This window comes from Acomys minous, assembly GCF_964271855.1.
Source record: "Acomys minous genome assembly, chromosome: 5".
Lineage (NCBI taxonomy): Eukaryota > Metazoa > Chordata > Mammalia > Rodentia > Muridae > Acomys > Acomys minous.
In genome coordinates this window covers 56847621-56874323 of record NC_140494.1, presented here as the reverse complement: position 1 = coordinate 56874323, position 26703 = coordinate 56847621, and the positions used below count along the sequence as shown (strand labels likewise).

At 47.6% G+C, this 26703-nt stretch overlaps 1 protein-coding gene and 1 long non-coding RNA gene across 5 annotated transcripts in view; one reads left to right on the top strand and one right to left on the bottom strand.

The window, feature by feature from the left end:
• Positions 1 to 15442, bottom strand: part of PDZD2 (PDZ domain containing 2) — a 377862-nt gene extending 362420 nt beyond the window's left edge. The window contains exon 1 of one of the 4 annotated variants that reach the window (XM_084781102.1): positions 15087 to 15442. The gene's annotated coding sequence lies outside the window, so the exon portion shown is untranslated. Of the gene's footprint in view, positions 1 to 14935; positions 15017 to 15086 lie in introns of those variants that run through there. The other 3 variants (XM_084781101.1, XM_084781099.1, XM_084781100.1) reach the window with 3 other exon arrangements.
• A 2580-nt stretch (positions 15443 to 18022) lies between these two features.
• Positions 18023 to 23234, top strand: LOC311597059. Its single transcript, XR_014779078.1, has 3 exons — positions 18023 to 18556; positions 21235 to 21363; positions 23022 to 23234. It is a non-coding gene; the product is annotated as an uncharacterized lncRNA (long non-coding RNA).
• The last annotated feature ends 3469 nt before the right edge of the window (positions 23235 to 26703 follow it).

The following is a 26703-nucleotide window of genomic DNA, read 5'->3' as shown; positions in this document are numbered from 1 at the left end:
GGAGAACAGATGCTCTGCTGGCCAGCTCATGGGATGTCTGTCTGTCTTACAGTGATTGAAGGGGCTCACACATAGTAGAGCTCAAACAGATACTGGATTTACTGACTTAAGTAAGCAGAACTGTGCACGTATTTGCACAGGGCATTCAGGAAAGCATCTAAAATAGCATGCCAAATGGGGCTCTTCGCTCGTGGAAAGTGGCTGTTGATGACACCATAGCTCTATATGGGCTTCTATCAGCAGGTTCATCAGCTGAACTGGAATGTCCGAGGGCAGTGCCATCTCAGACCGCAGCATCCCCATGGCTCAGCTGTGAGCACATTCCCGTGTCTTCTCAGCCACCATAGACATGGCAGCCGAAACTAAATTCATTCATTTAAGAAGATGCTTCATGAAGAACGTATTACAGCTCATGGAGCGCTTGAGTCTCAGCAACACCATGCCACCAATCTTCTTTTTCTTAGTTATATTTCGAGCGTGTGTGTGTGTGTGTGTGTGTGTGTGTGTGTGTGTGTGTGTGTATGTGTGTGTGTGTGTGTGTACACATGCATGACCGTGTGACTGTGCAGCCATGACTGCACATGTGCCACAGTGTGCCAGCAGAACCCAAAGCATAGTCTATGGAACTCAGTTCTCTCCTTTCATTGTGTGGGGTTGTCAGGCTTGGTGGCAAATGCTGTTACTGCTGAGCCATCTCGCTGGCCCTATGGTCAGTGTTTTAATGGGCCTTCCACTCTACTCTTCTGACCAATGCCGACACCAAAACTGGCTTTAGACGACAGTTCACATTCAGGTCCAACCACCCAGACCCACTGAGCGAGGATCTGGGGCAGGGGGAGCATGTGGACATTAGAAATCCTTCTTACCAAGATGAACCTTATTCTTTGAGAGATGCTCTCTCACTGAACCTGGAAACCATCACTTTAGCTACAGCAGATGGCCCGTAAACCCCAGGGACCTTCCTGCTGGAGTCTCAGCACTCACAGTTATGCTTGGCCTTCATATGGGCACTGAGGGGTTGAACTCAGGTCCTCATGTTTGCATAGCCAGCAATTTACCCAGAAGCCCCAGAAAACGGGGCTTTGTGAGCTCACTATGGTCTTTTGTTTTTTAAAGACAGGGTCTCATGCAACACAGTTTAGCCTCAAACTCAATACTGAGGGTGACCTATGCCTCATTTTCCTGCCTCCTCCTCCCAAGTGCTGGGGTTATAGGCATGCAGCTCCACACATGAAGTCTAGGGCATGAGGGAAAGAAAAGACACTGGAAGCTGACAGAACCAGTAAAGTATCAGACAAAGTCATCATGGAGTGAATACAGGCTGGAAGAGAAGGACCCGAAGGTAGCTGCCATCACTCTGCCCAGTCTTTCCAGAATGTCGAGTACATTGACATACTTGATAGTTCAAATATGATAATTCAAAGAAATCTGAATTTCATTTATTTCGCCACGTACAGAATGAGAGGCATATATAACATTTCTTTATGTGTCATGTGTTAAATAAATACTAGCTGAATGAAAAAAAAAAAAGGAGAAAAAGTTAGTTTGAGGGCATCAAGGACAGAGTGTAAAGCCGTAAGAGAAAACTGAGCATCCTGCTGAGGGGAAACATACGACCTCCTCCGTGTGTTTGCCGTGCTTCCTCAGCTTTCGTTGATTTTTATGGGTAGCTATCCACCTCCTAGCTGCAGGAAGGACCACCGCTGTTATAAAGTTGGCATGCTGTGCCAAGACCATGATCAGGAACAGCAGCTGAGATGAAAAAAATAGTACGTCCAACTATCCTAGTGTGCAGGCGCTAGCAAGAGCCTGAACCAATGGGATTCCGGAAGCACACCACCATCCACCAAGCGAGAACTGTGGTGGGCGGCAACAACTCCACGTGAGGACGGCACGTAACATCCATCCTGACTCCGCTGTGACTACCCACCTGCCTGGTAACGGGAACAATGAGCAGCTCCTCTTTGGTAGATGCTAAAAATAAAGGGTACTACCAATGAGTGGCACTTTACATGCACAATCCTCGGGCAAGTTCAAGTTACCATAGCAAACCCCACTTACGACAGCAGAGGTGGAGTGCATGATGTTTTGAATAGCCAGGGTTCTGCCCTCCCCCAGGAAAGCAGCTATATCTGCCACAAGTACTGCTCAGCCGTTGTGGCCCCCTCCACGACGAAAAGTCACGTAACACTTGTGGGTCTTGGGAATTCTCACAACCACAATCGCTATTTGCCAGAAAGAGGAGGGTTTCTCCCCGCTACCCCCAGATCTGGATGTTTACTTGCTGGCATGCTGATGCAATTTTCAGGATTGGCCTTGTTTTTAAGTGGAGGTCTTAACTGAGCGCAGTGGGTCAGGCCTGTTGCCCTAGCTATCCACAAGGCTGAGGCAACAGTAACTTGAGCCTAAGAGTTCAAAACCAGCTTTGGCAGCAAGGCAAGACTCTCTTAAAAAGGTATGGAAAGAAAGAAGGAAGGAAGGAAGGAGAGAGGGAGGGTGGGAGGAAAGGGAGGAAGAAGGGAGGGAAGAAAAAATAGGGGGAAGAGAGAGAGACAAAGACAGAGAGAAAGAGAGATTGATTCAACAGCAAAGGGGGTAGGGTAGCTATTTTCTTCTTGGCCTCTCCCATGACTAGCCCATAGCTGATGACAGAGAGGCCAGCCTTTTAGCAAGACTTCAGGAAGTAAGTTATCTACCAACCTACAGGTTCAATTGTACCCAGGGGCTCCATCGTCGGTGAAAAGATGCAGGGGCCACAAAACCCAAAAAGTACAGAAAAGTGTTCATGTGTAAGGAAAACCAGACTAAAGGCTAACGGCTAAATTGGATTTGGCCTCCTAAGCCCAAGTTCTCAGCCATGTTCCACATGGAGCCTCTGAGAAAAAGGAAGCACCCGGGTTCCTACGGTCCCGCAGACGTTGGAGCCTTCTAGTCCTTTCTTACCTATCGCGGTGATGCTCACACCGCTGCATGCCAGGACTCCGGCGGCCATCTCTACCTTCCCTGGGAGGGTTCAAGGAAGGCGCTTTTAGTCCGTCAAGTCTCAAGATGGAACAGGAAAAAAAGTCTTGAGCCCAAAGTGGAGAGAAAGCAGAATTAACTCCTCGGCGGCTTCTCAGGTTTAAGTTCTAGGCCAACTTCTCAGAGAAATCGAGAATCTGAGGTTGGGATTTCCTCCTCCCTGTTTACCACCATCTGTGAGGAGGAGACGAAGCTTGGGAGAGCTCAGCAGTCTATACGGACTGCAAGGATCCTGGCCCACGCCTGCGTCTCAGAGACTCCATGCAGAGTATGGCTGAGGGCCCCAGTTTAGGAGACACAGGGATCTTGATGCCAATCTAGGAGAATATGGGGCCTCGTGTCACTTAGTCTTTCTGAGACTGCGTCCCCTGACCTGAAAAACAGGTTTAAGTGTCCGATGTGTTTAACAGCTGATGACGTGCTATACTGGGGGGGGAGGCTCCGACTGGCAGAAACTGCTGTATGGCAAGACTGCTGTGAGCACTTAGGAAACAGGAACAAAACAAGATCTTTACTTGAATGATGTTTGTGTTCCTAGAGGTGATACAGAAAATAAGCAAAGAAATCAAGGCTACAAGTCAAACAGGAATTATGTTATGGAGCCTCAAGAGGTTCCAATTTATAAGACAGGCTTGTGAAGTTTTTTGTTTGTTTGTTTGTTTGTTTTTGTGTTTTTTGTTGTTGTTTTGTTTTGTTTTTCTTTTTCAAGACAGGGTTTCTCTGCGTAGCTGTCCCGGGCTGGCTTTGTAGACCAGGCTGGCCTCGAACTCACAGCAATCCACCTGCTTCTGCCTCCCAAGTGCTGGGATTAAAGACGTACGCCACCACGCCTGGCTGCTTGGGAAGTTCTTAGAGAAGAAGGTTTGAAAAGTAGAAGGGTCCCAATGCATAATGAGACATGGTAGGTTCCAGACCTGAAAGGACAGTGTGTCAGGCACAGAGGGAGGGCAATGGATGGTCACAGCCACAGGAGATGTGGGTCTGCCCAAGGGGCACAGATCATGTTTAATATTGAGAAATCCCCAGTGTTAAACTAAGAAGTGAGATGATTTGAATTGTGTTTTAAAGATTATCTTTTTAAACTTTAAAAAAAAATATTTAGTTATTATTATTTATACAATGCTCTGCCTACATATACATCTGCAGAACAGAAGAGGGCATGAGATCATATGGTTGTGAGGCACCATGTGGTTGCTGGGAATTGAACTCGGGACCTCTGGAAGAGCAGTCAGTGCTCTTAACAGCTGAGCCATCTCACCAGCCTCTTTTTTTAACTTTTATTATTTTATTTATAGAATGGTTTCATCTGTACATGTGTGTCTGTGCACCATGTGTATGCCTGGTGCCCTGAGAAGCCAGAAGAGGGCGTCAGATCCCCTGGAACTGGAGTTACAGGCGGGCATGAGCTGCCATGTGGGTGCCAGGAACTGAATCGAGGTCCTCCACCAGAGAAGCAAGTGCCCTTAAGTGGTGAGCCATCCCTTCAGATCTTGGACTATGCTTTTTTAAGGACCCATTTAGGAGGCAGAGGTAGATGGATCTGTGTGAGTTAGAGGCCAGCCTGGTCTGCAGAGTGAGTTTCAGGCCAGCCAGAGCTACATAATGAGACACTGTCTTTAAAAAAAAAAAATTAATGAAATAAAAATATACATTTAAAAAGTTTAAAATAAGTTGGGTACAGGTGGTGCACACCTATAATCCCAGCACTTGGGAGGCAGAGGCAGGTGGGTCTCTGTGAGTTCGAGGCCAGCCTGGTCTAAAAAGTGAGACCAGGACAGCCAAGGTTACACAGAAAAATTCTGTCTTGGAAAAAAAGAAAGAAAGAAAGAAAGAAAGAAAGAAAGAAAGAAAGAAAGAAAGAAAGAAAGAAAGAAGTTTAAAATATCTGAGTGGGTTATAGGAAGGAAAGGATTAACAGGAGAAACACAGGATTTTTAGGGTAATGATAATACCCCATATGCTACTGTAACAGTGCTCTTCACGAATCTGCCACAAGATGTAAAAGATAGACTATAGGGGCAGCATAACAAACACAGCATCCTCGTGGAGAACGCTCAGAATGGGGCGGGCACGCATGCACAGAGGAAACTTGTGCTGCCCTCTTATTTTGGCCATGCACCTCAAACTGAAATAGGAAAATATAAACTCTTCCAACAACCCCCTCCGTCTGCTCAGAGGAGAGAAGACAAGCGTTCAAGAAAGTTTTCAGACGAGGGTTCAAGATTGAGTGGTGGCGGAGCACACTTTTAATCCCGGCACTCGGGAGGCAGAGGCAGGCGGATTGATGTGAGGTCGAGGCCAGCCTGGTCCGCAGAACAAGCTCCAGGACAGGAGTTTCAGCTGGACAAATACAACGGGAAGGCCTGTGTGGCTTCACTGGAGGTGGAAGTTTGGTGCAGGTACTAGAGGAGAAGCTGCCTATGGTTCGGAGGTGGGGTTACAAAACGGACGATAATGTCAAGAGTAGCCGCTAGATTCCTGGGAATGAGGTGTTGGGCGGATGGGGGAGTCTCTGAGAGAAGGAGGGACCTCGTCGGAGGGAGAACTACCCCATTGGGTTTGATTTCTGATATCTGTAACTCACCCATGTGGAGAGATTCAGCGGGGGTTGACACATGAGTGTTGTGGAAGGTTTGGTTTCTATGTAAACATGGTTTTGTTTTAATCCCAGGTGTGGGATGGGGGGTGAGGGGGGCTGCTCCATTTCACCCACAGCTGACAACTGCCTCCTGAGGAGAAGGCCTGTGACGGTTGTCAGCTGTGAAGTGCCTCGTGTGGAGGGGTGGTCTTTGCCGGTTGGGATAAATGCCAGACCCAGAGAGAAACTGGGGGCTCAGAGAAAGAAGAAGAAGGCTGTTGGTGTTCTCTCTCTGCTGCTCCTGGTTGCTGTCGATGCAGTGTAACAACAGGAAGACAGAGATGTCCTGAAACAAGGATCGGGCTTGCCCCAAGGAACCCGACAACCCCAGACAGCAGGGAAACTAAGCTAAGGAAAACTAGCCCCTCTCTCCCCACTAACCGTTCTCTCCTACCTGGTGTTGGGATATTGTAAGGGATTGGGGAGGGGGAGGGAGAAAGAGATTTAAAGAAAGCAAAATAAAAATACAATTTAAAAGCACAACAACACGTGAGTCTAAGGCTCATGGAGAGGCCCATGTGCTGCTATCAGAACCCTTTCTGGTTTCCGGTGTGGACTGAGGAAGGCCAGTGGTTCTCCAATAGTTCCCCGAGACCTTCCACACCAGGCTGGAACTGTTGAGGTAGCCAGCTTTGTGGACTGAGTAGCTATTGGATCTCAAAGTTCTCTACCTCGTCAATTTGAAGACAGCCATTGGTGGACTACCAGGCGGTTTTGTATACGCCAATCTAATAAACACACTTATAATACATATAATTTATTTGGTTGGGTTTTGTTTTTTTTTTTTTTTTTTTGAGACAGGGTTTCTCTGGCTTTCCTGGCTATCCTGGAACTCATTCTTTAGACCAGGCTGGCCTCAAACTCGGAGATCCCCTGCCTCTGCCTCTGGAGCGCTAGGATTAAATGCAAGAGCCACTACACCTGGCTATGTATTTTCAATACATCAGTTCTGTTTCTGAAAAGACAATCTGTTTGTCTTTAATCTCGTGTCCTTGGAAAAGACACAAAGTGGAATCATGTAAACACGAGACGCACGTGCGCGCGCGCGCACACACACACACACACACACACACACACACACACACACACACACGGGAGACTGTCATGTGACGACAGTGGCAGAGAATGGAGTGGCACCGACTCGAGGGATGGCAACAGTATGGGGAGCTGGAAGAGGTAAGGCATTTTCCCCCCTGAAGCCTTTGGAGGGAACACAGCCCTGTCCAAGAGCTGGATCTCAGACGTCTGACCTTCAGAGCCATGAGATAATGCACCTCTGTTGCTTTAAGCCACCAAGCTTGTGTTAATTTGTTTTGGCAGCCCAAAGAGCAATTAAAAGTATACGCCTCCCTGGATCATTATGAACTGAATGAGTTAACATGTAGAAAGTGTCTAGAATAGCGCTTGCCAAATACTAAACATTAGAACCATCTTAATCTTTTTTTTTTTTTTACCATGTACTTGACATTGTGCCGGATACTGAAGAGCAAGAGGAAATGACAGTCCATCTTAGGATATGCCCATGCTCAAGGTAAAGATGGCACTCAAGAAAACTGGGCAGGTGAGGGACCAGACGGTAGATGAACGGTCAGGTACCAGGTGTATTTTCCTGGTGCCAAAAATTGCTGTCGGCTGCCCCCACAGCAGTCACCATCAAGCAATCAATCAGCTTTACATCTGCCTAGGGTTTCCAAGATCAGTATTAGATCGAGAGAGGGGTGAATGCAATCTTTTCCAGTACCTTCGTCTCTTCACGCTGTCTCACTGCCTGCTCTCTCACGAGAACCCATGCTGATGAGGACACTCGGAGCATATTTTCTGGGGACAGCTGTCTCTTCTATTAGCTTAATGATATTGGGAATAGCAGTGACCAGGGCAGGGTAGGTGTGGAGAGTGGGTAGAGGAAACTGGGGAAGAGCCATGCCGATCCGGTATGCTGAGTGATTTTGTAATAATATTTGCATGGCTGCTTTAGCCTTGAAAGTTAATTTCCTCACCAGGAGACCCAGATAGCACAATCTAGTCTTACCCGAATCTCTATAAAATACACTGTGCCAAATGGAGCACGGGACGGGATGGGGAGGGTGTCAGGAATGAACTGAAACATGGCTGGAATTAGACATTTTATGTTTCTATTGGCCAACACGCACACACACACACACACACACACACACACACACACACACAGAGAGAGAGAGAGAGAGAGAGAGAGAGAGAGAGAGAGAGAGAGATTTATTGCCATCTTGTTTCATTAACCTTGGCTCCACTTTCATCTTGTTGGATGCAGAGAAAGTACCACTACAACACTTGGGAAGAGTTTGTGATTGCCTGTGTCCACCAGCATGCAAACCAGAGTCATATAAAGAGCCACCTATACAGAGCTCACTATACAGAGGGGGTCAGGTTGTGGTGACACTTCTGGTGGCCACATCACTGGAACTCTTCAAGGAAGGTGGCATTACTGGGTGCCAGTCCAAGATATTACAGTTAGCTTAAAAGGCGCTTGTCAGTCCACCGTCCAGGACGATCACCATATAGAATATCAGAGGGGCTGGAGAGATGGTTCAGTAGTTAAGAGCACTGTCTGCTCTTCCAGAGGTCATGCGTTCAATTCCCAGCAACCACATGATGGCTCACAACCATCTATAATGTGATTTGATGTCCTCCTCTGTCTGCAGATGTACATGCAGGCAGAGCACTGTATATATAATAATAAATAAATAAATCTTAAAAAAAAAAAAAGAATATCAGAATTGCAGTAATACCCGGCATATTTAAACAGGCTGAGCCAGGCTGGCCTTTGGTGAAGTCAAGAGTTGCTGTTTATTTTCTCCCTCCTGGAGAATTCCTACATCTCCTGGGGCAACTGTAGCCAGGCCAGGCCCCAGGAAGTCAAAGCTCTCTTGGGCACTCTGTTTCCTCCCACCAGCTTCCTCCCGATGCCCAGAAATCGCCCCAGCACGGAAGCCCAGGACCCTGCCTTCCTTCCCCTACTGAGAACTGAGAACGCCAGCATCCAAAATTGCCCGCTTGCCTACCCTCCACCCAGCTCAACCCCCACTGTGTCAGTGGGCAGGTGCCAGCCAGGAACTGACTTTGGATTTACACAGCACCGAGTATGCCCCTGTTCACAGTAGGAATCCCCTTTGGCATGATCCGGATGCCATCTTTATTTTTAGCAAAGCAGGATGAGCACTCTCTGAGGCCAGAACAACACAACAGGGTGTGTGTGTGTGTGTGTGTGTGTGTGTGTGTGTTTCAGTTTGGATGATTCGCTTGAGGTAACACAGTGAAACTCGTCCTTACAAAGTCAAGGTAGTAGAGGTGCCCAAGTGCTGATAAAAATGAGCCCAGGAAGAGAGCCGCTCTTGCAAAACACCTCAGAGGACCCCGTTTGGGGCATCATTCTATAAAGGACAAATATGTCACAGAGGTCCCTGCCCAGGAAGCTGTTAAACCAGCACAGATCCCATCTGGGAAGGCCTCAATTTGCTTCAAACTGAAGGCAAGGGAGCAGATTACCCTCTTCAAGGATTTGTGGAGTTTGCGGATTTCTTTTTATCCTCCTGGAGGGATCTTGTCATCTCCAGCTGCCTCTGGCAAATCTCTCTACTTTCTTACTATTATTTCATCCAAAACTTGTAATAATCATATGTGCAAAATAAATCCACATTGTATACAGAGGTTCCACATCCCTGCTTCCACCAAACTTCCAAGTTCTAAGAGTACTTTTGAGTCACAAGGGAAAAAAATTACCTAAAATCCAATAACCCAGGGAAGACTTCCTGGGCCAGGTGTTCGCTGCCATCTGGTTTCATTAGACTGTAGTAGAAAGAGTTAAGCATCTCTGTAAGTTTCCAGCCGCACTTTACTCATAATGTATTCAAGTAGGTAGCAAAAAAAAAAAAAAAAAAAGAGACATCCAGGGCATGACGTGATGAGGACTGAGTCAGGAGGAGAGGGTGTCATCTGACATCTGAGAGAGATACAGCCCCCAGGTTGGTCTCTTCTCAGCAACAGAAACAAGTGCATCTTGTCCATACACCTGCACCTTAACAAACCAGTTCCTTGGCCTTATCACAGCACAAGGGGCCTCTTGCAACCATTGACTGGGGTCAGGCTGTAAACACAAGGTGTTCTCTGGAACACAGTTGTCAACAGACTATAGGATCCTTCAGTTCATGGTCAGACTGAGTCACATGACCTGTCATAGTCAAACTGAGTCACACGACTTGCCTTGATACAAATGTCTATCTGCCCAGAACCAAATTCCATCCCCATCCCCGCTCCCATTTCACCAGTATGAAAGATTTAAAAGTTTTAAATGTCATAAAATACCTATCGTTTTATATGCAAGCAACGCATAAGCCCAAAGGGCAACATGATTCAGGTATGAACTATCCAGGTGGAAAATGAAGAATGAGAGAAAAAAATTCTAGACTTCTATTTCCTTACAACACACTCTCTCATTTCTCCCAAAGTTAATTTAGTTTGGCATACATCTATTGAGTGTTTAGTAAATAAAGTGATGAGATCTATTTCTCCCCTTCTTCACTAATAACAAAGAATATTTATTTCATCTTGCTGGCATGAAGCTTACTACTTCTTTGCCTACCTCACCTGGCTCAATTGCTTTCAAGTTGACAAGAGTTCTCTGATCAATCAAGGGTGTGCTGCAGTTCTCGGTCCAGCTGAGGGGTTGGGGGCCACTGCTCTTTCTTTCCTGGGCCTTGGCTTTCTCAAGGACAGGAACTGAGAGGGCTGATGCACTGTCCCTCTCCAGATCTCAGGGGACAGGGCAGACCATCCTTGCTAGAGCCCAGCAACTGGACCTTTGCTCAAGAAGGACATCTGATGACGGCGGAGTCACTGCTGTAAGACAATAGATGAAAAAGCAAGCAGCCCAAAGGGGTTCCTTGAGGTGAGGACGGCAGGGACAGATAGCACAGAGCAGTCCAAAGATCTTTATCCAAAAAAAAAAAAAAGATCTTTATCCAACCGTGAAGACGAGTTGCCTGCCTGGTCATAGCCTGGTCAAAGTTCCTGCAACTACATTCAGCGGGAAGGACTGGAGAGAGATTCACTCCCTTGTCACCAAGCTGTTCCAGAGGGCCTGCTGCATACCAGAGGCCATCACTTGGGGACTTGCACACCTTGGCACTTCTTTGTATACCTCTTAAAAACAGCTGTGAAGTAGCTACTCCAAAATTCCAATGATACGGTCATCAAGATCTCTGCGTTGCCCAAATTCCAGGAGTCTCCATTTCAAGACTCCATCTTCTCCGCCTTAGCTACCTCAGAGAGAACCTCGTTCACATCCCAGGGCGAGCAGTGGGACCACAGTCCCTTCCTTCCAAGCCCCCAGGCTAACCAGATGTCATACCAGCTCTCTGAAGACCCCTCTTGTATCTCTGAGAAGACTCAATTCCACTACTGCCCTGACTGTGGCGCTTCTCCCCCCCCCCCTTCTGCTGCCCCATTCTCTCTCTCTCTCTCTCTCTCTCTCTCTCTCTCTCTCTCTCTCTCTCTCTCTCTGGATATATATATATATATATATATATATATCCCCCCCACCGCCCTCCCTCTCCAGTGCTCTCCCGTCCTCAGCCTCCCTCCTTACAGGGAAGCCGGAAGGTAGACTTTCTCTTTCCCTGTACCTGTTCTTGATTGTCTCCAGCCTCAACCCTCCCAAACACCCTGTCTTCGGATGTTCCATGCTCTCCCACTTTTCTGTTGCCTTCCAAGCATGCCTGAGAAGGAGAAACTGGGATCAGCTCTTCTTTCAAGGACCACTACCTTCTCCAAACACTCCACACTGCAACGGGTGCTTGTGGGCCTATTTTCGCCATCTTCCAATCCTGTTCTTCTTCTGCAAGCTGGCTCAGTGACCCTCCTTTACACCAAGGGTTCTCAGTCTTCGTAACTCGGTGACCCTTTAATACAGCTCCTCAAGTTGTGGTGACCTCCAACCTTAAAATTATTTTTGTTGCCACTTCATAACTATAATTTTATTGCTCTTCTAAATCATACTGCAAATATCTGTGTATTTCAATTGGCTTAGGCAGTGCTATGAGGGGGGGTCTCGACCCACAGGTTGAGAACCACTGCTCTAGACTGTTCTCTGTATATCTATGGCGGGTCATTTCCATCTCTCTCGGCATCAGCTTCTCTGCCATAGGCTCTTCCTATATCAGGCACATGCTGTGCTCAGCCTCCTTCTGGACACTCTGGGGACATCCTTGAAGACAGAAGAAAATCTCCAAGAGGTTCACCTTCTCTTGGGTTTGGCCGTGACCTTTGGTGGGTTCCTTCCTCTTCTTTGGGATAATTCTTTTGGTTAGTGTACCCAGGCCTGGGGCCACCTTTGGATAAGGATGCCTCTTCCACCAAGGTATGACTAACCTAGGCTCATGTGATCTAAGTCAAGGGAGCATCTGTAGTCTTATTCCACATGGAGCTCTCACTCAGGGTTTAGAGACCCTAAGGCGCCATCAGCCTGGGGCAGTTCCCCTGCACTCTATTGCCTAGCCTAAGGCCACTGTCCCAGGTCTAATATGGGCATGAGTCTAAAATAAGGTCTTAGGGCAGCGGTCCTCAGCCCTCCTAATGCTGTGGCCCTTTAATGCAGCTCCTCATGTTGTGGTGACCACCCCACCCCCCCCCCGGCAACCATAAAATGATTTTGTTGCCACTTCATAATTGTAATTTTGCTACTGTTAGAAAGAGTAATGTAAACGTCTGATATGCAGGAGAACTGTTATGAGAAACAGCCAGGATGCCCTGATGAGCAGATCCTCACCCAGGCTCTGCAGAGAGTGGGCAGGGAAGAAAGCACCATGACCACGTGTCCCTGGGGAATGGTGGCAGACTCACAGAGGAGACCCTGTAGCTGGATCTTGATGAAGAGGTTTGTCACGACCACCAGAGAAGGAAAGGACATTCCAGGATCCACTACCCAGGGAAAACAGCCTTATAAGGCAGAGACCATAGCAGGTAAGGAAGACTAGTCCTTGACTCGTGTGTGTGCGTGTGTGTGTGTGTGTAATGTGGCAAGAGAGAAATCTCAGCAGACAGGGATGAAGCGTAGCCTACAGGTCCCCAGGACCTTGACAAATTTTACAGTAAGTAGTGAGAAAAAGAAGGCTGGGGACTGGCTGGGTGGTTCCGTTGGTGAAAATACCAGCTATACAAGCCTGTCCACCTGAGTTTATTCCGGGCAACCACAGTCAAAGGACATAACTGACTCCACAAAATTGTCCTCTCACTTCCACACATGAGCCATGTTACACGCTCGCATGCGCATGCGCGCATGCACGCGCGCGCGCACACACATACACAAAGTCCCTAACTTAGCTCAGTACTTGTACTTAGACCCTGCGGTAGCCTTTGTTTCTGCCCTCTGAACCCCACCCATGCCCACAGTCAAGCCCCGCGGTGGAGGACTCTTTCCTTTCTTCCTCACAAACCATCATCATCTACCAGCTCAGGACTTCCCTGCCTCCCGACCATCACACTGCAACCATCTCCTCCTTAGGCACGCCACCTCGCCTCTCTCCTCACTCACCTCAGTCCTATCTACGAGAGATGGCTCACATACCTGATCATGATAAACCCTTGCTCAAAAATCCTAAGCATTTCCTGACTGTCTGGAAAACTTGATTCTTGTAGGTCAAAGTGCATCCTCTTCTGCCATGGAAGACTCCTAAGACAGGACCAATCCTTTGACACACACCTCCTCCCCTAGGTGGTCCTCCACAAAGCTTTCCGATCCCCACCGTGAAAAGGGGGCTTTGTTCTCCTCCATAGATGTTTCATTTGGAACATCCTTGAATTAATCATTTAACTATCCCTTCAATCCTTCATCCACTAAACATAGGGAGCTTACTATAGGCTGGCGCCATCACTGCCCATAGGCTTCCTTCCTGCTACACTGAATCGCTTCACCGTAGGGACAGAGCCTCTTTACTCTACGGGCTAGACCGTCTAGACCCAGCAAACCACAGGTGCCCCAAAATGATTGAAATGAATAGAGGAATTATCACACATTTCCTTAAATAGTAAACTGCCGTAAGTGCATTCCCAAATCAATTTCAGTTTTCGATTTAAAGCATAATTCAATATTTTTCCAGGTGCTTATTAACTATGTCAAGGGGGATACATTATATACTGCGCATGGTTCTGACTGTTCTCCCAACACCTACCACCCCACTCCTCCTACCCCGTAACACAGCACCCAAGCTTACACCATGGTGTGGCTTTTATAGTAGCAGCAGCTCCTGGCTCATCCTAATGGAAGAAGAGATTCACGGAAGCCAGAACAACCACCCACAGCCAGGGGCGTGCTCTGAGATATTTTATTCCACCCTCACAGGCAGCCCTCCCACACCACACCTGCCAGCCTGCACCTACTTGGCTCCCTCCCACCCAGAAGTCACAGGCCAGAAAAAGCTGACCCAGTAGAAATAATGAGAACCCAAAACCCAAGCCTGAAGCCGAGATGAGTGTGGGAGACCCCCTAGAGAAGGTGTTCTGACTGACGGTGATGGTCCATCCGGAGGCGTGTCTGCAAGAGGTGCTGGCCGCTCCACAACCACTTACCTTCAGGAGCTCAACACACAGAACAGGCAAGACCCAGCTCAGGCCTCTGCAGTGCCCAACCTCCAGTCCTGGTAGATGCCTAGACTCTGGGATGCCCTGGTGTCTGTCTTTCCAGTGGCTGCCACCAGCACAAGCCAGACCTGGTGTGACCCCAGGGTTCTTATCAAGATCTATGCATAGAGCAGAGCTGCCGAAGGCAGGAGGGCTAGTAAACTTCTTCTGTCCAGAGTCCTAGAGCCTTCCCTGCCCCCTCCCCCCAATTCAGTCTTGTGCTTGGTGGGGAATGGGAGGGAGGGAGGCCGAAGGGTGGGGAGACTTCAGAGGGAAATACTTTCCCAACTGGAACATCCCTTATCTCCCTAGCAGATGCTATTATCACCCCAAAGATGTCCTTGCTCTTCAAGCATACTCTTTCTCGTACCACTTAGTGGGCTGGGGGTTCGGAAGGGATGCAGCGGAGAGGATGGTCTTCAAGACAGTAACTGATTAAGGGAGGAAGGCCAGTCAACACACTCGGATAAGGACTCTTGGCCCGTTTTTTTTGGCGTCCCAGGCGATGTGCCTCCGTCCAGCTCTGCCCAATCTCTTCTTTTACACTGTGCCCCGCTCACCTCCCACTAGAAGGAAGAGGAGTTTGCGCCACCTAACGTGGAGACCCACTTGGGTGCCCTCACTCACCGCTTTGCTTGGACTGGGATTCCCGCACCCAATAGTCACTGAACTTTCTCTGGCACACACCGTCTTGGGGTCACCGAGCTCCACTGTCCGGTGAGTCCCCCACCCCCCAACCCCGCCCTCCAGCGTTGCGGCCGCAGCCAGGTCTCTTCACCTGTTAGTGGATCGGCAGCTCGAGCTGCTCCAGCCGCTCCTGGCGTGTCCAGATCCAGGCGCCGCCCGGCCGTGCCGGCTCAGCTACCGCCGCCCCTGCCTCCACCGGTGCCGAAGCCGCGCCTTGACCAGAGCTGCGGAGCAGCAGGGGTTCGCGGGTTGCTGCGGGAGGCGCGATTCCGAGCGCCTTCCGATCGGCTCGGAGCTTGGAGGGCGCCCGCAGCAGCCGCCCCGCCGCGTCCCTCTGCCCGCCGCCAGCACGCACGGGCGATGGGAGTGAGCTCTTCGCTGCGCAGCGCGGCGCAGGGGATGCTCCAAGCCTCCAGGATGGGCGGGGATTCCTTCCCACTGCTGGAGTCCAGGGGCGGGAACTACCTTCCCGGAGTGACAGGCCCAGGGGGCGGGGATTCCCCCGCAGGAATGACAAGGTGGGCGGGGATTCCCCCGAGCAAGCCCCTAGGCGGGGAGGACGGCTCTCCCAGGGAGCCAGCGTCTTGATGCTCTCGCTTCCTGGGGATCCTGGGAGGAACCGATCCAGGGAGACTGCGGCTCAGAATTGTCGTGCAGGCAGGGCTTGGGGCGCCCTCTAGGTGGAAGAACCAGAGCTAAGAGACTTGAACTAGCTTTTGCATAGCACTTAACATAGCGCCAAGAAAAATGTCAATTGCCTTATCAGCGAATGAGTGGGGAAGCCAAGGGAGACTGGAGAAGAGCCAACCACCCATCTTAAACGACCCTGGCCTCTGGTCTTTAGGATACCAAAAGTTATTATAGCATTGCTATGAGCATTCCTCGGGAGAGAGAACCTCTTTGCGCATTAAGAACCTCAGAGCTGTTAATCCTTCAATTAAGGCGCTAGAGGAAATTCCATGGGCCCCAGGATGGGGGATCTGGACCTTGTGAGCATTAGCCAGGGACTCCTGCTGAGTGGGCCTCAAGAACTAAGGCCAACTGCCCTTCGCCTTATTCCAGGTCACTAGGGGAAGCGGAACTTCTGCCTTTTAGGATGCTTCATCCCATAGATTTTCAGGAAGCCTTCACATATTTTTGGTTCTTTTTTTTTTTTTTTTTTTTGTCATCCTTGTCATTCTGCCTAACATAGGGAGAGGACGATAAGAACATAATAGGGAGATTGCACAGCTCTGCAAATTAAGCTCTCTTGAGAGGAAAAAGCTGGTCTTTTTCAAGTGCTGGCAGATAAGGGTGGAAACATACGAAAAATTACAAACCTGGGGATCACGAGTTGTTGAATAATGCTTTTGACATCTTCTGCCGAGCAGTAATTGGAAATCTTTGCTTTGAGGGAGATGGGGAGATGGCGGAACCTGGCTAGGGCTCTAGATTTCCCCAGCAAGAAAATAAGCCCTCCTTCTCTCTCTCTCTCTCTCTCTCTCTCTCTCTCTCTCTCTCTCTCTCTCTCTCTCTCTCTCTCTCTCTCTCGTACTCCCAAGGCATTTCTGGATAGTATTTTCAGCAAGGGTTGGGGTTCTTGGATTCAGCTCCTCCTCAGCTTCTGTAGTCCCCAAGCCACAGAGACCAACACCCGTACAAACTCAGCACCTAGAGCTTCTCTTCCTACCTATAAATAAGAGAAAACACTTAGCATGCAGAAATGGAGTAAGGATCAGCAGTAGGCTGTTCTGGGTAGCACTTAGGAGGTGGTCTCTGCCTAGGAAGGTGTTATTAGGATGCCCCTAAAAATCTTTCCACAATTATGCAGTGCTATCTGCTTGTTCAGTGATCCCAGGTTCAGCTGCCACCCCCCACCCCCAATCTCAGGAGCCATAAAAGAGGCCACCTGTGTCTTCCAAGCCTCTGTACCCAGCACCGGAGCCCGGAAATCCTGCTGTGCACTCAGCTGAATATGCAAATGGTCATCACTCCAAGGGTTCTCACTGTTCATTTTCACAGAGCCGGATCCAAAGTTCAAATCCTTTCAGCCCAACCCTGTGCTCTGACCTGGAAATTCTTTTTCTTTCTTTCTTTATTTATTTATTTTAAAGATTTATTTATGTATTATGTATACATGCTCTGCCTGCATACCAGAAGAGAGCACCAGATCTCCTTTTAGATGGTTGCTGGGAATTGAACTCAGGACCTTTGGAAGAACAGATAGTGCTTTTAACCTCTGAGCCATCTCCCCAGCCCGGTAATTCTTCTGGCAGAATGGCATTCTCACTCACCAGGCTCTGCTGAAATCCCAGAGTTGAACAGTCTGTCTTTTGGGAGGGTTCCCCTACTCACAGCACCAACATCGGGTGCCCTCTTCCTCATTAATTGCTGCAAAGGTAGCACTTCCTTCATACCAGTAACAGAGCCCTTCTTGGATGTGCTAAGCTGTGGAGCTGATAGTGTTTGTATTATGTAATTCTAGCTTGTGAGTTCCTGGAAGTAAAAAAAAAAAACAAAAATCCAACAGATCGTATGGTGTTTCTAAAGCTCTGCTCAGTGTCATGTCCAACCGATAGCCAGCCTCTCAAAAAATTATTTACCAAAGTAAAATGAGTTGTTAGGGTGCTGGGGAGATGACTTGGTGAGTAAAATGCTTGCTGTGCAATCACGAGGATCTGAGTTCGAATCTCCAGACCCCAGGGAAAGGCAGGCGTGATAGGACATCATTAACCCATGTGTGTTCCTTCAGGGAGATGAGAGGCAAGTCTCGGGGACCCTGAGGAGCCCGGAGCCCCATCCTGGCACACAGAGCAGCAAGTCTCGGGGACCCTGAGGAGCCCGGAGCCCCATCCTGGCACACAGAGCAGCAAGTCTCGGGGACCCTGAGGAGCCCGGAGCCCCATCCTGGCACACAGAGCAGCAAACCTGTTTCAAAGAGAGGCAGGCTGTAGACAAGATGGAAACTGAAAACCAGCTTACCTTCTGACCTCCACAAGTGTGCCATGGCGCACACACACACACACACACACATACACACACACACACACGCAAAGATAAATTATTACTAAATACACGTGTGACCAATACTACACATAAATGCACGCAATGGAATGTTTTTATTATCTGCCTCGTTCAGACATGGTTCTGTTACCTTGCTTAAAAGGCGTCAGGCTCCAATCACTGCTATTTCATCTGCTATTTTTCGGGTGTGTTTTCATGAGTTCTCGCTCTTCAATAGAAGCTCAACTCACAGGAGGTCAATCAAAGGCGTGGACTTTTTGTTTTGCCCTTGCCGTCCTGTTGATTTGAAGACTGGCAAGCGAAGTCATTTAATGTCCAATGTTTGAAGATCAAAATGTAAATCCTTTCTGCCCCCCTTGTCAAATATTTGGTCACAGATTAATTCATCTATCCAAGTTGCCACTTTAATTTATTGTTTGAAACATGCATGGTTGGAGGAGGAAGCACAAAAGCCAAGACTAAGGTGTGCTGGCTTGTTTTTATGTCAGCAGGACACAAGCTAAAGGTATCTGAAAGGAGGGGACCTCGATTTAGGACATGCCTCCATAAAATCCAGCTGTAAGGCATTTTCTTTATTAGTGATTAATGGGGGAGGGCTCAGTCCATTGTGGGTGGTACCATCCCTGGGCTGGGCTGGTGGTCCTGAGTTCTTTTTTTATTTTATTTTATTTTATTTGTTTTTGTTTTTGTTTTTGTTTTTGTTTTTGAGACAGGGTTTCTCTGTGTAGCCTTGGTAGACCAGGCTGGCCTCGAACTCACAGAGATCCGCCTGCCTCTGCCTCCCAAGTACCGGGATTAAAGGTGTGTGCCACCACCGCCCGGCTTGGTCCTGAGTTCTATAAGAAAGCAGGTTGAGCAAGCCATGGGGAGCAAGGCAGTAAGCAGCACCCTTCCATGGCCTCTGCATCAGCTCCTGCCTCCAGGTTCCTGCCCTGCCTGAGTCCCTGTGCTGACTTTCTTCGATGATAAGCCACTATGGAAGCATAAGCTAAACAATCCCTTTTCTCCTCAAGTTGCTTTGGTCATGGTGTTTCATCACAGAAATTGTTGCACTTACTCAGACAGAAGATAAAAATAATGAACGGAGAAAGAAACATTATCTCAGTTATCACATATTGACAGGTTGAAGAATGCTGTGTCCCTCGTGTGCCATCCTCAGACTTCACGGACGTTTGGGTCATCTCTGAGCTTTCATTTTAGAAGCAGAATCTCCCCCACCAGATCGATTCGTCACACATTTCAGAAGAGACATTGGAAGTTTCTGTTCTTTCCATCTCGCCTCCTCCACTTCTCTCCCAAGTTCACTGGGAGGAAAAGGAGCTTTAGTCAACTGTGTGCTGGGTTGGCTCCCCCTCTCCTCTCAGATTCTGGGGGTTCATTTTATCCCCAGACCTGACTCTAACGTCCTGTTACTAGGCTGGCTGCCTCCCTTTCCCTCTCTGTAACTTGTTGTCCTTTAAAACTCCCCTTTCGAGACTTCAAATTGGAATGTGCCATCCCTTGGCCAGAAAAGGGCTTAAAGAGAAAAGTAACTGTTGGACCCCAAATCAGATTTGGGGTTTACAGATTCCTATGAGATGGGAAAATTCTATCCTTGGGCTCGAAGCCCCCTGAGCCATCAATGTCTGGGTGTTGTAAGTTGGCCCTGATGGGGTTGGGGTATCTTGTATCCTTCATCCTTAACCCGGAGCCCAGTGGCTGGTATTTGGGTGAACCATGCTGCAGGCTTGGAGAAGCTCTGTAGTCCAGACAAGAAGCAGTGCAGGTTCACATTCCGAACCATGCTGCAGGCTTGGAGAAGCTCTGTAGTCCAGACAAGAAGCAGTGCAGGTTCACATTCCAAGACCTGGGTCATAGCAATGATAGACTGCATTTTAAATACTGATGAAAACTTTGTGGTATTTATTGGTCTCAGACCCAGTCTTTGATTAGCCAGTATACAGAACGGACGTGCAGTTGATGAATGCTCTTTGAAAGACATGTCCAGGGAAAGACTTAAGTACTTTCCCTCTTACACCTAATAAGAGTGATGCTTCATGAGTGAGATATTGGAACCTGGACAAATGCGCCTTGTCTTTTCAGAGTTGTCTAATATTTCGACATACGCAGAAGCTCTGACTTTCGCCTGGCCTCACAATAACAAAACACACTCTAATTTATTAAGACAGCCAAGCCAATCTATTATTTTGTTACTTTGATTCGCAACTCTCCACTTATAATAAGGAAACATTGATTACCACACTATTTTTTTTCCATATATTTTGGCAGGAAAAATCAATTATACACTAGCAAGTACAGCTCATGTATTATTTATTATGTTCACAATATATATGGATGATGCAATACTTGTGTCAAAGGGTTCCAGGATGTAGTGGGAATCCAGTAGATCCTGTTTTGTTTTGTTTTCTAAATGAAAAGTCATGTAGCAGGGGCTGACCTTGAACTCCGAATCCCTCCTACCTCCATGTCCTGAACACTGGGATTACAGGTGGGCATTACATATCCAGTTCCAGAGAGTTCTAAAGTCACACCCAGGGCTTCACTCATGCTAGGAAAACACTTCACTCTCTGAACTACTCCCCAGTCCAGTAGGTTTCTATGGGTGGCAGTGGCATTTGGTTTGCTTCTGAGCTTACTTGATCCTTAGGATTAGGGCACCAGCAAAACACATCTACTGCAAATTAGAAGAAAAGAAAAAGGGGGTTTTGACTAGCATAACCTGTCTTACAACCAGCCTCTCTAAAATAAGCTGTTGTAGTAGTTACACAGGCACAGAGTGCGTTTTTGATGGTGTTCTGTTTTGTTTTGTTTTTTATAATTTGCTTTCATTTTATAAACCAGAGATGGGGCCTGGCAGCGAGTCCTCTCTGGGCTTGCGGTTTCTGCTGTGCTACTACGGCTGTGGTCTCCAAACTTGGGACAATACAGGCAAATACTGTGTATCAAAACGCGTGTCTCTTTAGCTAAGCGGCTTGCTATCTATGCCTTTGATTTTGTGCACAGCGCATCGTCAGTCCTGTCCCAGCTTCCCTGCTGATCATCCTCGTTCTGTTCTGCACAGCTTAGGGAAAAGGCATCACTTTAAGTCAGTCACACGCTATTTTTACTTTCTAAGTAGCTTCACTGAATCATCTAAAAAATGGTAATTATAGAAAGAAATATATTGCTCATGTGTGCTGTTTTCTTCCTTTTAAATATATTTTTTTTTCACTCCTTATCTCTTTTGCCAACCTTAGCATCCATCTTTACTGGTGCTCTGGATGTGGAGACAGAAATGACAGTTCATCTGGGAAAACAACAGAGAGCAAGCTCTGTCGTTCTGAGACCAATCGCAACCACACGAGGAAGCACGAGCATAACCTGGGGTGAGCTTCACTGAAATGATTGTGACTCAAGGTCTCATTAGGATTTTAGGTCCCTAAAGGGAGCAAAGATATGATGGCACTTTGAAAGAAACTAAAGTTCTGTTCAAACGAGAAGCATGTGTGAGCAACAGCCAATCCAACGTCAGTTTATCACCAAGTGTGAGCAGATAAAGCGCCTTATTATATTTCGCCTCCATAGTGAGCATCACCAGGAGCGTTTGGTGAGTGATCATCCGCAGCCTCTCCACCCGGTGCAGCAATTAGTGAGATATTAAAAATGCATTTTGCATCTTTGCCGTCTGCAAGTTCATTAGTCAGTGAAACCCACAGAAATGAAAACCTTGCATGAAATGCTAAGGTGAACTTGAAAGGCACATTTGGTAAAAAAACAAAAACAAAAACAAACAAACAAACAAATAAACAAACACTAGTTGCTTGTCAGAGTAGACTTCCACCCAGCTGCTTCTTAAATGAGCCCAGGTGACCGTGGTCTTGTCTAGATTTTACTTAACTCGAGGGCTTTGTCCTATCCTGGCTAATAGGAGAACAAATGAAATCTTGAATGTTAAAAACTCCATGGCCCCAGGGGAAAATGAATTACTGTTTCCTTCACCTTCTCATGTGCTTATCAATAAGGCAAATGACTTAAACTACATTTGGGAGGGGTTGCTTTTTTTTTGTTGTCTTTCTGAGACAAAAGTCCTATGGAGCTGGGCCTGTCCTAAGATTCCCTGGGTAAACTGGACTGACCTTGCTTTAGTTACTTTTCTGTTGCTGTGAATAATATCTGGCAACAGAAACTTGAGGAAGCGAGCGTTTATTTTGGCTCATAGGTAGAGGTGACCGCCATCATGGCAGAGAGAGCCTGGCGGCAAGAGCGTGGCGCAGGAGGCCACATCGGGTTTGCAAGGAGGAGCCCCACCCGACTCCACACTCCCCCCACACCCCTACTCACCTCATCCCTCCCCCTCTCCTTCCGGAATGGACGGCCTCAAACTAGACAGGTAACCCAACTGACCTCAAATTCCCAGTCTTTCTGCCTCAGCCGCTCGAGTGCTGAATACGACCAAGTTGCTGTGCCCTGTGGGGCTGGGCCTTGGAAACCTCACTGGGTCAGTGAGGAACAAACAGGGACATGTATAGTAAATCTTGCATCAGGTGGGTTGTATGCTTTAATGGCGCTGCAGCATCAGCCAGAAAGCACATCGGGTTTAATGTATACTGTAGCTGGTAGACGTAGGTTTATTGTACACAGCTGATGTCAATAAGAAGTTTCCATAGGGGAGCAGTCTCTGGCTGTAAATATCCTGAGGGAAGAAACTGACTCCCACACTTTCCAAAAAACCCTGTCAACATCCATACACAGCTCAGGGGAAGGCTTTGGCATGGCATTCCCATTGGCTTGAGGCAATGAGGTCCTTGACTTGGTCATGATCATATCAACAACACGCCTTTACTTGGGACTTCGTCTACTCCCCACAATGTGGACCAGCTTCAAGAATTAAGGTCATTCATGGTCCCCAGTACGGGCAGATACATACCTCTGTGCCATGGCCCAGGAGACAAATTAATCTCCAATGAGGGCAGCACACTTATAAATTTATTCCTTATGATAAATTCCAAATGTTCCTCAAAGCATGTTATTTTTCTTATTACAGTCTTTTGAAATGTCTGCGATCAGTCAGAATGTCATACAGCTTATCAATATTGCCTCTCCGGCATGGAACTGAAAAGAAGTAGAAGTAGAAGAAGAAGAAGAAGAAGAAGAAGAAGAAGAAGAAGAAGAAGAAGAAGAAGATTTTAGAGATCTGCTTGGGTCACTGAGCGAAGCCTCCCAAATTTGCTTTACTGTAGGTGCATACAATACAGTATTTTTTTCCTAATAAATGATCTATTCCAAGAGCAAACCTAATTTTTCATGGAGTTTTTAACTGGCAAGCCTTTATTAATATTTGAAGCAAATGGTCCCAAGGCTAGTACATCCTAACTGGATGTGGGTAGGACCTAGGGTGAAGCAGGAGGATGCTGGACACAGCAGCTCTCTGGATGGACCATGGCTCTGCATCATAAGCAGGATGCTAAGCCTCTATAGATGTCTCCTTTTCTTTACTCTATTTTTTAAAAGTCTTTTCAAAATTAGAACAATATGTACATTGGTATTTTGACTGTATATATGTCTGTATGAGGGTTTCGGATCCCCTGGAACAGGAGTTACAGACAGTTTTGAGCTGCTATGTGGGTGCTGGGAATTAAACCTGGGTCCTCTGGAAGAACAGCCAGTGCTCTTATTGTTGGAGCCCTCTCTCCAGCCCTTTACTCTAGTTTTGTAAAATTTATGTGCTGGCCAGTTTCCCCTCTCTCCTCTCTTCCCAGTCTCCCCAGCCCATCCACTCCTCTGTTTCTCTTCAGAAAAGAGAGGCCTCTCGTGGAAATTAACCAGCCTTGGCATATCAAGCTGCAGTAAGACGAAGTGCCTCCTCTTCTACTATTGGAGGAAAGGTCCCCAAAGACAGGCACCAACCAGAGACAGCTCCTGCTTCCACTGTTAGGAGTTTCACATGAAGACCAAGCTACACAACTGTAGCGTGTGTGCAGAGCGCCTAGGCCTACTCATCAGTTCAGACTCTGTGAGCCCCTATGGACCCAGTTTAGTTTGATTCTGTGGGTTTTCTTGTGGTGTCCTTGACCCCTCTGGCTCCTACAATCCTTCCTCCCCCTCTTCCGCAGGAGTCCCCAAGCTCTGCCTAATGTTTGGCTCTGGGTCTCTGCATCTGTTCCCATCAGTTTCTGGGTGATGCTTTCCTGATGATGTTCACACAAGGCTCCGATTTGCAAGTACAGCAGAGTAGCATTAGCAGTTTCAGGCATGGGCTCCCTCTCATGGTGTGGGTCCCAAGCTGGACCAGACACTGGCTGGCCACTCCCTTTACCCTACTTTTGATTCTGGTTCCTACAGAATGTATAAAATGCAGGGGCCTGAAAAGGCTAAAACACTGGGCATCAACCAGCCAGAACCTCTGTGGCAGTAATTAATGGCCCAAATTGGAGACAAGCTTAGGATTTTGTTAATGACTGTGGAGGTGAGCTCAGGAAAGCTGGGTCCAGATGCAACTCCATGATGCAACACTTCGGCTCTCTGCCTTGCCCACACCCTCCCACATTCCCCCTCTGGATGGCCACACACATCCTGAGAGCACAGTTGTCAACACTTGGCAAACAGTCACCAAGAGGCCGCTCTGGCAGCGGCCTATCCACGCTTTCTATTTTTTGCACATCAACTGCATTCTGTTGCTTGAGTGCTCAGCACCCTGCAAGTGGCATGGAAAACTTAAGTGCTTGTGCCTTCACTTTTCCATGGGTCCACGCCCCTTGTCAGCCTTCTGTTATCCCCATTTACCATGGACTGGTCACTAATGCCCTGTCTAGACCCCAGTGTGCTTTCCTTTCCTATGTCCCAAACTACTGTGGCAACTAGCACCCCTACCCCCACAGCCAACAAGTGTCCCCGTGTCCTCAGCCGCTCTTCTTAACATTCCTTTCCACTCCAGACTTCCACCAAGGACCCCGCCTTCCCCGCAGCTGTCTCTAGTGGAGTCTGTTTATTTGATCACAACACATGTAACCTCATAGCTCACTGTCAGGAACAGTGTGAAGAACTCCATGTCTTTTCACTTGACCACTTGCTTATCTAAACACTCTTGTCCCTGGGTGGCAACTCCGGGAAAACTCCAACCCCGGCATGAAAGCTGCTCTGTGCCTGGCTTATATTGTCTGTTGAAATGCTCACGGCAAGACTATAGAAAGTCTAGTAGATGGTGAATTTTCAGTTGCCAATCTTAACTGGCTTGTAGCAACATCCAATATTTATTTCTATGGCCCATCCACTCTACTATTTATTACCTTCTCTACTATGGTCAAATTTTTTACTTGTCTTATCCAAAAAGAACTCTCCTTCTTAATTCTCTAGGTTGATAGGACTTCTCTGAATCAGACCTGCATCCCTCGTCCTCATGAAGAAGACATCGCTTTAAAAAAAAAAAGAGAGATTTATTTATTATTTCTACAGTATTCTGCTCACATGTGTGCCTACCCACCACAAGAAGACACCAGATCTCATTACAGGTGGTTGTGAGCCACCATGTGGTTGCTGTGGTGCTCTTAACCTGAGCCATCTCTCCAACCCTGAGACATCTCTTTCCTTTCAAATTCCTTGGGCTCTTCAGGCTCCTTAACTACAAACTGAATTGGTAATCTCTTCCCCTGAAACCTTCAGAACACAAATATCCCCTATTATCTAACCCAAAACTCTCAAAAGTCTCTTGCTTCTTAAATCTCAAAACTATGTCTGCTCGGTTCTTTCTGCAGTACTTAGAGGCTTGACCACTCTGTTCTAAACAGAGTTTGGCACACACACACACACACACACACACACACACACACACACACAAATATATATATATAAGCTACGGCTGCTCATCCTTCAAGGGGAGAACTGGACATGGTCATTTGACATGGTGGGACAGAACCACACTGCTGAAGGTATTTGCTACATGGCCCTAGACAAGCAAGATTTGTCCATTTGGCCCCAGGTCTATACTACAACAGGGATCTCCTCAACAAAGCCTACACCAAGCTCCACAGAAACGTGCGGTGCTACAGGACAGATGATGGTCTTCTTGAAAGACTTCATGGCCATGTTAGAAGCTTTGAAAGGGTTGGGCATGGTGGTGCACACATTTAATCCCAGCACTTGGAAGGCAGAGGCAGGTGCATCGCTGTGAGTTCGAGGCCAGCTTGGTCTACCAGTGAGTCCAGGACAGCCAAAGCTACATAGAGAAACCCTGTTTCAAAACCAAAACCAAACCAAAACAAAAAACCTTGAAAGCTGAAAACATGTGTCCCCTAGCCCAAGCTCTTTGGCTCACTCTCATTCTCATTGCTTTGTCTTAATTGTTTATCTATCGCTGTGATAAAACACCATGACCTAGAGTTGGAGAGGTGGCTCAGAGGTTAAGAGCACTGACTGCTCTTCCAGAGGTCCTGAGTTCAATTCCCAGCAACCATATGATGGCTCTCAACCATCTGTACTATGATCTAATGCCCTCTTCTGTCCTGCAGGCATACATGCAGGTAGAGAACTGTATACATAATAAATAAATAACTCTAACAAACAAACAAAAACACCATCACCAAGGCAATTTAGAAAAGAAAGTGTTTAACTGGGCTGATGGTTCCAGAGGCTTAGAGTCCGTGATAGCAGACTGAAGGCATGGTGACAGGAGCAGCTGATGGCTCACATCTTGAGCCACAAACAGAGCACACAGGAAATGGCGTGAGCCT